Raw genomic sequence first — 9,942 nt, forward strand, 5'->3', positions numbered from 1 at the left:
GCTGAACCCTGTATGAGAGTAACCCAGTAAAGATTTTACAGCTGGCAGATGTACGTGTCTTAGGAAGGTAAGACTTTCAAGTGAGGGCAGAACCATGGAATTGTTGCAAAGATAGCCACGAGCCAAGCTTGCTAACCAGCTTAGTTGTGCTTTAGTTTCAGATGGGTGTGTTCTGCAGTGCTTTGAAAACCAAAGATTTGATGCTGAAACGGTGAGGAGAGTAGTACTGAGCCTAAAACATCTGTCAGACAATGGTGAACCCAATGTGGGAAAAATATAATTGAAGGAAAACTTTTCTTTGCCCCAATTTGTGGCTTTTTAGAGATGGCTGAACCTTCAGGAAATGGGAGAACTGGGTATTAATTGCCCTCTTCTAGCTCTTAAATGCACCTGTCAGTTTGTTGCTAAAAGGTAGACTTCAGCCTCCCTGCTATCAGTTGCCTTCTGCTTGAGTTGCAGTCTGTTACTTCTGTGGCTAGGTAATTGGCTCTAGTACAGCTGCTCTGTCTTATAATTTCTAAGGCTAGTTATGAAGTGAGATACATTAGCTGCATCACAGGGAGATGGCAAACTTGATCTTGGATATTAAAAAAGCCAGGGAGACAGACATGGGAAAGTAGGGTTATCATACACAGCCCTTCAACTCTGTATTACTGACGGATCTGAGACACCCACTAGAAGATATCTTGGTCTCTTCTATTTCTCCAAGTAATCAAATGCAGTTAGATGACAAAAACCTGTAAGCAACCTGAGGACTTCACCTATATTTAATCTTTATGGGCAGAGGGTGGAAATTACTTACCTGAAGTAGATAGAAGCTGAGATGTGGTCTGAAATTAAATTGCGGTAGTGTTTGTGTCCACTTAACTGAATGACTGAGCTAGGGAACATCTATTGTCATGTCTCTGAAGTACTTGAGGTATCTGGCAGGTGTTCCTGTTTTTCAGCAATAAGGGATGGCATGGGGAGCATGTTGGGAAGCAATAAGGGGAATTTTGAAGGATCTACGTTTGGCTTATAAATTCAGGAAGAGTGGGTTATTACTGTACATTTTAGTGGTCTCTGGTGGAATTTATATCTCGCAAATAATACCACTGTTAATGCTTCAAATCAGAAATAACAAATGAATATTAAGCAGTAATCCACTGAAAAAGAGCTTGGCATGGAAAATTACTGGTAGAGAGAGCTTACGGATCACCTATTATCTACTCCATTTTTAAGGATTTAAAAACCAGACTAATCAAGAGGTGTGTATACTTCAGTATTTTAGTTTGGTTGAGAACTGTTCTTTCAAAGAGAATTTGGCTATGTTTTAGTTTGTCATTTTTGGAGCAGGCTTGGGCTGTGTGGATTGGATTCTTCTTGAATGAACTGCAAGATAGATGCCGGGACAGACCAAATACACTCCAGCCACAAATAGGCATTTGGTCTGTGTGTCCAAACTAGAGCTTGATGAAAGAACAAAACCCAAAATGCTGAAGCATATGTAGTATAGGTGTTAGATTCTCATATTAGCTTTACAGATTGTCTGTTGCTGATCTGTACTGCTTGCTAATGTAGTATTTCTAGTAAAGGTAGCATCCCTGGGAATGGCAGTAGAGGTATAAAAAAGAGGCAGAGCTTACACAGAAAGTATGGTATGAAACGCAGAAGATCATGGACTGAGGAAGGAGAAGGACTTGGTTTATGAGGGGATCACACGTAGAGGGTGAGCTTGGTCTATAAATATTTCATTGCCCTCAGGACATTTGAAAAATGCAGAGCATAAACTGACCACTTTAATGTCTCCAGCTTACAGAGCACTACAGAGTACTCTAGCATTCAAGAGACTGAAAAGTTATGTCGAGTTTATTGTCGTTGTCCAGCTTGAAGTAATGGTTACACTAATAAGTGGCTATACTCAAGCCCTCTGTGTGTTTAGGTTTTATTTGTATCTGCTGCATGTTCCCTAAGAATTAAACTAGGTGAAAAGGTTGATACCTTCAGGAATGAATGACAGGGATGTGTTTGAAAGAGCCATGGAACACTTTGAAGCGTGCACACTAGCTCCAGGTTGCTGTGGGGCTACAATAGAGTTCCTTTTTCTTTAAAGCCAGTGACTGTACTTAGACAGTTCTGGTCTGGGTCTTAAAATTACATGGAGACCCAAGTAACCCGCTGATGAGTGTCAGAGAGAGCACTAAACTACACATGTGACATGTCAGTTTTTAAAACGTCAGTCACTGAGTTTGAACTAACACTTCCTAGGTATGAAATGTTGCATTCTTTTAGGTATTGAGCTGTCCAGTCTTGTTGAGCCAAGCTGGCCCCATGTAGTCACACAGCTCTTGAAAATACCATGGCAGTAACTGTAGCAGATTTGGACAAGCAATCCTGATCCCAGCTACAGTTGTCTTGTTTTCTCCTTTTTGTTTGTTATTTTCTTGTGTATTGGAACTCATTTCTGTGCATGAGATTGAATTTCTGTCCAGAGCACTGTGTTAATCTTTTATCTGATTACGGCTGTATTTGCTGTGGATTTAGATGCAGAGTCCTCTCTTTATTCTGTCTCTTTCTTCTCCAGTTACTGGGGAAAAAACAGCCATGGCAACAATTTCCTTTAGATTTTTACAGACAGGGAATGTCTGTAATAAACTTGGCAGACTGTAATCTTGTTTTATTGTTATTTCCAGTTATGAATTTCTGTCCTTCTGACAAACTGTAGTAGTGTACTATAGCCAATTCAGAGCTGAGCTTGAAGAGACTAGGGAAAAAATCTAAACCTAGTCTAATACTGTCGGGCAGAGCTGTCCACCAGGGTTGGCCACGAGGTATTATGTCCTATACCAGTCATGAAGGTATTGAAAAGGAGATGTGGGCTTTATTTGACTGGAGTGGGCTAACACCCAGTACTTGGGCTAGTTACAGGGCTGTCAGGTGGGAAAAAAAAAAAAATCCTTGAATCTAAGCCTAGAATGCAGAGTCTTCTGTGCAGAAGCTGAAGGGGGCGGGTGGTTTAAGGGGAGGTCACTGCTTTAGTGACTGGGGTAGGAACATGACTCTTTGGAGACAGGAGACTTGGGGAAATATCTGGGGATCCAGCCCCTTTGAGGAGGAAGCTTCAAGAGAGCGAATGTTTTTTACTTTTTTCTGAGAAACAAGGGTCTTGAGAGAAAAAGCATCTAGAGGTTCCAGAAGAAAGAGACTACCTCTTCTCAACACATGGTGAAAGTGGAAAAAGAACTGTCAATCTTGCATGCAAAGGGTAAAAACCTTAACTATTAGCCTGTTGGATGTTCTGTGTGTTGGAAACCTAGCAATACGTGTAAAGATGTTACTGAGTAGATGTGAGCTTGGTTAACTTGGTCTTGCTGAACTTGGTCAAAAGACAGCCTTACAGGAGGATGCTCTGAGGTTGTGAAGGGTAAAGGGACAATAAGTGAGGCTGGCGCTGGCTGATGGTTAAGTAGCAATGAGTCTTTTATAACTGACATTTCAGAAACAGAAGACTCATGGCTGAGAATGACTATACTCCAAAACAATAGTATATTTTTATTTTGTTGCAGTGGTAGCTGTGCTTCTGTCAAATTTTGTCAATGTAAAAATTCTGTTACTGTGAATAGTGGTAGTGAATTCTCTAGAAACTTGATAAAACATCACATTGATAGTGTATGTTGGTTGAAAGATAGAAACTAGATGTGGGAAAACCCCACCTTACTACCTCATAGTGGGGAGGAGGGAGCGTGTTCTGTCTTGCTTGTGGCTTATGTTTTGTTGAAAGCTCTCAGGGGCCTTGGAGTTATATCCTCTTGCAAAACAGGAACAGTGCTGTCATTCATAAAATGTACAAGAGTAGCCAATCTCTAAATGCTGTTCTACACAAGCAATGAGGTGTGATCACTGTTTGAGACCATGGCAGCTCTCACTTACTGAAGCAGGTGGTTGGAGCCACAGTGTTTTAGTCTCTTACAAGGTCATTTACCCTTAGAGAGTTGAGATACTGCTATTTAACCCTATGCCTCTGTTTTATTGTTATGGTAAGATCTAGACTATGGTGTGTGTGGTGTGGGTGAATTAACAATTCCAGCAGCTTCATTTCAGGAAGGAAAAGTCTGTGGGGAAAAGGAAAGGGAGAGGTGAGGGGGAAAAAAGAAACAGAATAACAAGAAACAGTGTGGTGGTTGAATGGGGTGATGCTGCAGTGAAAATCATGCCTGTTTATGTTGTGTTAGGGCAGGAAGGGGGGTATTCTCATGAAAGGCCCCTTCTGCTTTTTTACATGGCACTGGGAACTTAGGTATTCCCAGTGTTGTTTTCTCTGGGTCTTTTGCTCAGTGCATGGGTGTAGAAATCTGGAGGTGAAGTTGTGTAGCTCCAGAGAGCGGTTGCTCCTCTCTGATTCAGCTCCACGCTAGGGGTTTGTCTCTGTCAGATAACAACCCAGTGCAAGCCAAGGGAGGCTCAGCACCTTGATTTGCATCAGACCTCATCCACCTGCCTATAACATTTCTGTACTCCTACACAGAGGATAGGTTCCAATAAGCTGTGGTGACAAACCTGACATCACAGTACATACTGTACAGTAGTCTGTTGATTGGAATGCATTCAATGATTAGGTTGCAAATGAGACTGCTTTTTATTGGCAGTGTTCTTTTTTCTTTACAATAATTTCCACAAAAGGATTTAACTTGATTTAATTTTTAGTCCAAAAACTTTACCCCATAAATTGTGTCTGGATCAATTTAGTGAGAACACTTGGTTTTATACTTGATGGAATGAATCAGCTCATTGCTGCCTTTTTTATAGTTAGAAAAACCTCATTTGATTCTTAATATTGTGGCTTTTTTTATTGTTTAACGGCTCAGCAGTGTCCACAAAATTGCTTCCGCTTTTATTCACAGTAGAGCAAACAACATGCATTTGCTTTTCTAGCTGTGATGTAGAAATACTCAAGTTTTGAATCAAAAGTTGTGAAGTAAGTAGGAGGCATGGTGCAATTCACTTTTTGCTCTGAGGCACCTCTCTGGATTGCAGTTCTGTCTCCCTGGAAACTCCGCTTATCGTTAAGTTGTAAGCTAGCCTAGGGCCTTCCTTTGTTACTTCTGTGCAAACAGAATTGAATTTCAACTTCATGGCCAAACAAGATGCATCATGACTGTAGTCCAATGGTTAGGATGCTTATTTATCTCCTGTGAAACTTAGCTTAGAGAATTGTGGGAAACGCTGTCATCCTGGTCCCAGAAGAGATTTGAACACCAGCATGAGGGTCAGGCTGATGTGACTGTTTTGCAGAGGAAGCTGGGAACAAGAAGAGGGTGGAATTGTGCTGCTGTGCTTTAAACTCAAGACCTCTGTCCCATTGTAAAGGTATATGATACATGATATGCTGTCTACTTTGAAATACAGGGTGCAAAGGTAGGCATTTTGTATTAAGTAGAATTTTTCTTCAAGGAGCTTTTCTTTATTAAAAGAAGAAAAAAAAAGTTCTGACCACGTTAAGTGTCCTGACCTTGCTGGGGAGTGGTGGTGGTGTTTGTGTGTAAGGTATGCTCTAAGCAGGCTTACCACACTCACTCTCTTTGAAAAAGCGTGGCTAAATACAGAGCTTTCTGGAGATAACCAGGTAAAACAAATTAGTTTCTTGCACATTTAAGGACCTGCAGGCCAAGGGTATTGTTCTCTCTGGGTTTTTTGGGCATGAGTGAGCTACATACCTGTGTCATCTTCAGTATTGTTATCTTCAGAGTTAAATGAGAGGCCACGTGTGTTACAAAAACCATCTGCATAATTAGAAGAATGTGCTATCTGTTGCAGAGAAATAATAAATCATGTTTATGAAACTGTTTGAGACCTTTACGTGGGTACATTTATCTTGGTAAGAGGTTTTGGTTTACACTTTACTTCTGACTAGTAGCAGCACTTTTTCATCAGTATATTAGGAAAGTGATTTCCTGAGTTCATCCCATGTATTACTGCAGGAAAAGAGAAAGCATGTAGCAGAACAATGACTCTCATCTTCAGAACTTCAGGACTAGAGCTTCTTGAGTGAGCTTGTAGATGAGATCCCATGGGAGGCAGCTGTGGAGCGTAGAGAGGCCCAAGGTAGCTTTTTGATTGTCAAGAATAGCCTCCTTCAAGCATAGGAACCACAGGTTCTGAAGTTCACAGGCTGAGAGGATGTGGCAGGAGGTCCACATGACTGAATGGGGAGCTTTGACTGAACTCAAGTTCAGAAGGCACTTCTGTGTAGGTGGAAGTGGGGATGGGCTATATGAAAGAAATAAACATTGCTCAGATGGAGTAGAAGAACATTGCTCAGCTGCAGCTGAAATTTGTGGTGGATGAGAAAAGGCAGCAAGAACGGTTTGTTACAGCTGCCTAAGCAGCAAGAGGGGATTGAGGAACATGTAGACCTGCTGAAGAATGGGGTGGTGGGCCTAGTGACAAAGTAGAAAACGCTGAGTTACTCAACAGTTTTTTATGCTCTTTCTTTACTGGCAAAGTCTGCTGTCAGGTCTTCTAGATCTGTGTACCTAGAGGCCAAGTTGGGGCCACAGTAAAAGAAGATTGAGTTAGGGACTTCTTAAGCAACCTAGACATACACAGAAGTTCATGGGACTGAGTGGGATGTGTCCAGTGCTGCTGAGAGAAATAGTCAACGTCATTGCAAAGCCTCTCAAAAAGGCATGATGACTGGGTGTAGTATGTTATGACTGGAAGAAGATAAGCATTACAGCTGTCCGGAGGAAAGATAAGGTGGATTTGAGGAACATCAAGTCAGGCAGCCTAATCGAAGTCCCCAGGAAGATCGTGGAGCCAGTCTTCCTGGAAGCCATTTCTAGGTACATCAGGAGAAGGTGATCAGGAACAGCAAGCACACCTAGGCAAGTTGTGTCTGACCAACCTGCTTGCCTTACACAATGATGTCATTAGCAGTGTGGGTGTGGGGAGAGCATTTTTGACACAGCCTCTTTGTATCCAAAGTGGAGAAACATGCACTGCATTGGCAGATTACCAGGTGGGTGGAAAACTGGCTGGACTGGTAGGCTCAAAGAGTAGGAGTTCAGATAGTGGCTGTTTAGGCATGGCATTCCTCAGGGATTTATGTTAGGGATGCTAAAATTTAATGTCCTCATCAGTGTGGTGGTGCAGCTCCGCAGGCCACCCTGAGATCTCCGGATAAGCCCTGTTGTGCTGTTGGCTTGGTCTCAAGTACAAGTGACTTAGGCATCAGACACCCCAGTGGTCACACCTGGGCTATCTGCTGCCTGAATGGTACATCAGGACCACCCTGACAGCTCAGGATAAGCCACATGTGCTTTGGGAAGAGCTCCCATTGTGCTGCTTTCTTGGTTGCAAGTGCAGTAGCTTGCGACTGGGATGGTCAGGCACCCCCTGGACACATCTGGGCCCTCTACTACCTGAATTGTATACTGGAATGACTCAGCACAAATTGTGGCCAGAATACAAAATACTGACCAAAGCAAATCATTTCAAGATCCTATAAATAGCCATCCAAAAGGGAGATCTTTTGGATCTCTCCAGGACTCAGCGGGCTGCGTGACCCAGTATCTTCCCCTGAGCTGGTACGCCTCTCAGAGTAGATTTTGTGAAGGTAGAAAAATCGTCTGTTGACAGTTTCGTGAGGGTTCAAAGGCCTGATGTCGTGAGGTTCACCAACCGTCTGTTGAGGAATTCTGGCACATAAAAGTGAGTAATTAATGAGCAAGGGAAATTTTCAACACAGGTTAACCTCTGTGTGTGTGTGAAATTTGGTTCAGAACTGTTTGTCTGTGTGATTTGATTTAAACCCCATCTGTGTGTGCAACCCTGCTCTAAGTTTTGGGTGACCCTTGCCATTCTCAAATATTTAACTAAGTCACTATTTTGATTGTAACAAATCCTGTTGAACTGCTCTCTTAAATTGGCTGATGCTTCAAAAATATCAACAAATCCTAAATTGCTGCTAACCCAAAGCCATGTAAAAAGTCATATTCTCAACAGTGATACAAAGAATTGATTGTGCATATGTAATTCCTTTGGACATAAACCGTTGACCAAGTCTGGGCCTAGAATTGGATCTAGCCACAGCTAGACGCCTCTCTGAGGAAGGGGTTTAGAAAGCAAGGGTGTCCTTTCTGAACCTCATGACTGAACGGGAGGGTCTCCCTGAGAGTTTTGTCTAACCCTGTCCTCTGCAGTAAATAATCAGGTGTGCCTTGCCATTGAATCTTGTTAAACCACTGTCACATTTACCATTGATATAAATAAAACATATTTTTGCTTCTCTCTCACTCCATGCATGACAAATTGGCATACTTTGCAGGTTCCTAAATCAGTATTCGCATCAGTCACCTAGAAAATGGGATGGAGTACACCCTTAGGAAGTTCACAGATGAGACCAAATTGGGGAGGGGAATGGCTGATAAGCTGGAGGTCGGGGCTGATATTCCAAGGCACTTCAACAGGTTGGAGAAGTGGACTGATGGGAACCTTTTGAAGTTTAACTGAGTCAGGTCCAGAGTCCGACACTTGGAAGGGACCAGCTACATGCAACAGGTACACTGGGGTTTGACCAGCTAGAGAGCTGCCTTGCAAAACAGAATCTGGGAATTTTGGTGGGCAACAAGTTGAACTAAAATCAGCAGCGTGCCCTTGCAGCAATGAAAGCCAAAACCACCCTTGGCAGCATTAGTGGTGGCATTAGCAGCGGCTTAATTGAGGGAATTCATTTATGCCCTGAATTCAGCGCTTGCAAGATGGCATCTGGAATGGTGTGTGCAGGTTTGAGCTCACCAGTACAAGGAAGATGCAGACATACTGGAGAGAGTGGGCCACTGAGAGAGAGTGGGCGGGAGCCCATGATACACAAAGACAGTCTGAGAAGCTGAGTGGTTTTGCCTTGAAGAAAGGATGGCTTGAAGTTTTCTGTTTCTGTTCCATCTGAGTTGGATGGTTTCTATTTTCAGCTCCCTAATGGGTTGTCTTAGAGAAGACAGGCTCCTGGAGGTGCAGAGGGAAAGGGTGAAAAGCAATGGGCTGATGTTGCAGCAGGAGAAATTCTGCATAGGTATTAGGAAAAAATTCATCACAGTGAGGAAGGTCAAATGCTGGAGCAGGTTGATCAGAGAGGCTGTGGCATCATCATCCTTGGAGATGCTCAAAGCTTGACTAGACAAGGCCCTGAGCAATGTGGATCTGACTTCAAAGTTGGTTCTCATCTGAGCAGGAAAGTTGACTAGACAGTCTCCAAAGGTCCCTTCCAACATTGTCCCGTGGTTCCATTAACAGCAGCATAAATATCTTCAAAGAATATTCAAAATAAAGCAATGGAAACAACAAGAAAGCCACAAGGCAAAAAAAGCAAAAAGCCAGAATTGCAGAACTGAAATAAAAAGCATGTGAGAGAGGAGTGAGTTGCATTTGAAATCCTGTAAATTCGAAAGTATAAATTTGCATTTATAAGGCTTTATATATTTGTATAGAATTTATGACATATCTTACTCCTTTTGTTTTGAGAGTTGGAGAACTGCCATATTAAGCTGCTCATTGTTAGCCACAATTAATTAGAAATCAATGGCTGGAAACAATCTGAATGTGGAACACATTTCTTTCAAACAGTGAAGGAAAATAAATGGAACAAAAGAGAATCAGAGCTGTTATGAACAGACTGAATTTTCTGTCTTGAAAAATGTATGATTGTTTCTTGCTTTACAGGACATAAATGGTAAGAAAAATGTGGATAATGTCCCCCACCCCCTTTCCATGCCCTGCTGGACTGCAACCATCTTGGGATGTCAGTCAGCCACTGTTAATGCCTGTGTGAACTCAGACAATAGTGCAATTTTCAGCCTTGTTACCTGGAAATGAGCTCTCATTTTCTCAGCTGATAGACCTTGATATGTGAAATTATACTGACACTGATAATGTTGGTGGGCTCAGATAATTAGTGATGGTGAGTGA

Source organism: Egretta garzetta, unplaced genomic scaffold (assembly GCF_000687185.1).
Source record: "Egretta garzetta isolate BGI_Z169 unplaced genomic scaffold, ASM68718v1 scaffold375, whole genome shotgun sequence".
Lineage (NCBI taxonomy): Eukaryota > Metazoa > Chordata > Aves > Pelecaniformes > Ardeidae > Egretta > Egretta garzetta.